Source organism: Otolemur garnettii, unplaced genomic scaffold, assembly GCF_000181295.1.
Source record: "Otolemur garnettii isolate 467f Iridium unplaced genomic scaffold, OtoGar3 scaffold00113, whole genome shotgun sequence".
Lineage (NCBI taxonomy): Eukaryota > Metazoa > Chordata > Mammalia > Primates > Galagidae > Otolemur > Otolemur garnettii.
In genome coordinates this window covers 6,179,652-6,181,404 of record NW_003852508.1, presented here as the reverse complement: position 1 = coordinate 6,181,404, position 1,753 = coordinate 6,179,652, and the positions used below count along the sequence as shown (strand labels likewise).

Sequence of the window (1,753 nt, the reverse complement as noted above, 5' to 3'; positions counted from 1 at the left end):
CAAAGAACTAGCCATCCTCCATTCACTACCATGGTGTCCTAGTCTGTCTGCATTCATTAGTGGTAATATTCTTTATGTATAATAAATTTTTATACCCAAACAAAAAAAAAAAAAAAAAGGATTGGTTCAAACAAGGCCAGACAGGGAAGATTAAAATAAAATACATAACTCTTCAAAAGACCAGTAATTAGTGAACATCACAAGCATCAAGAACTTCCAGGAAGACATGACTGTTACCAAATAAAACAAGGTACCAGTGACTAATCCTAAAATAATGAAGATATGTAATCTTTCCTGAAGAAGATTAATAAACTTCAAGACAACACAGAGAAGAAATTCAGAAGCCAATCACAGAAAATTAACAAAGAGATTAAAATTTTAAAAAATGATCAAGAAGAAATTCTAGAACTTAAAAGCTCAAATGACAAACTAAGAAATGTGTCAGAGTCTCTCAACAGCAGAATTGACAAAATAGAAGAGAAACCTGGTGAGCCTGAAAACAGGCTATTTGAAAATACACAGTCAGAAAAAAAAAAGAATAAGAATGAATCATGCCCAGAAGATCTATAAAAAAGCGGCCAGAAAACAAATCTAAGGACAGATAAAGAAGTTGGAATAGAAAGTTTATTCAAAGAAACAATAAGACAGAACTTTTCAAACCTAGAGAAAGACATCAACATTCAGATACAAGAAGGTCATAGAACAAAAGCAGACGTAACACAAACATTGCTACCTCAAAGCATTTAATAATCAAACCCCCAAAGGTCATAGATAAAGAAAAGGTCCTAATGTAAACAAGATAAAAGAAAGAAAAACATATAAAGCAGCTGTGATAAATCTGGCAGGAGGAATCTCCATGGAAATCTTAGATGCCAGAAAAAGGGTGATATGACACATTCAAAGCACTGAAGAAAAAAAACAGAACCTTAAGAATATTTATTTCCTGAAAAACTATACTTCAAACATGAAGGAAAAATAAAGATTTTCTCAGACAAATAAAAGCTGAAGGATTTCACCTATACTAGGCCTGTCCCACTAGAAATGCTAAAAGGAATTCTTCAACTGGAATGAAAAGGATGTTAATGAGCAATAAGAAATCTTCTGATAACAGTAAAGATACAAATAGAAAACATTCTATTGCTGCAATTGCTGTGCATAAACAACATATATCTTCAGTAAGAAGACGAAAAGACATCTACCAAAAATAATAACTTTTTGAGAGATAGTATGAAAAAATACAGATGGAAAGGAAAAAAAGGTAAAAAGCTGGAAGGGAGATGGAGTTAAAGAGTACAATTTCTGTTATATTTCTCTTTGTAATCAGAGCTATTATATATATAAAATAATTGGTTATAAAATGTTTCTTATGCTGGGTGCAGTGGCTCACACCTGTAATCTAGCACTCTGGGAGGCTGAGACGGGTGGATTGTCTGAGCTCAGGAGTTCGAGACCAGCCTGAGCAAAACTCAGACTCTAGCTCTAGCAAAACAGAAAAACTAGCTGGGCATCATGGCAGGCACCTGTAATCCCAGCTACTCGGGAGGCTGAAACAGGAGGCTCTCTTGAGCCCAAAAGTTGAGGGTGCTGTGAGCTAGGATGCCACATCACTCTACTCAGGGCAACAGAGTGAGACTCTGTCTAAAAAAAAAAGGAAAATATTTCTTGCTATCTTACAAGCGTACAAGTGAATCTTTCTAAGAGTAGAATGTGAACGTTTTAAAACAATAACTGAGAAAATGACATGAAGGCTGTG

The 1,753-nt window shown here is 34.7% G+C and overlaps 1 protein-coding gene and 1 pseudogene across 3 annotated transcripts in view; one reads left to right on the top strand and one right to left on the bottom strand.

The window, feature by feature from the left end:
• XKR9 (XK related 9) overlaps positions 1-1,753 on the bottom strand; it is a 64,721-nt gene that overhangs the window by 14,707 nt on the left and 48,261 nt on the right. The window lies entirely within an intron of this gene.
• LOC100950137 overlaps positions 1-1,753 on the top strand; it is a 51,060-nt pseudogene that overhangs the window by 1,427 nt on the left and 47,880 nt on the right. The gene's annotated exons all lie outside the window — the stretch shown is intronic.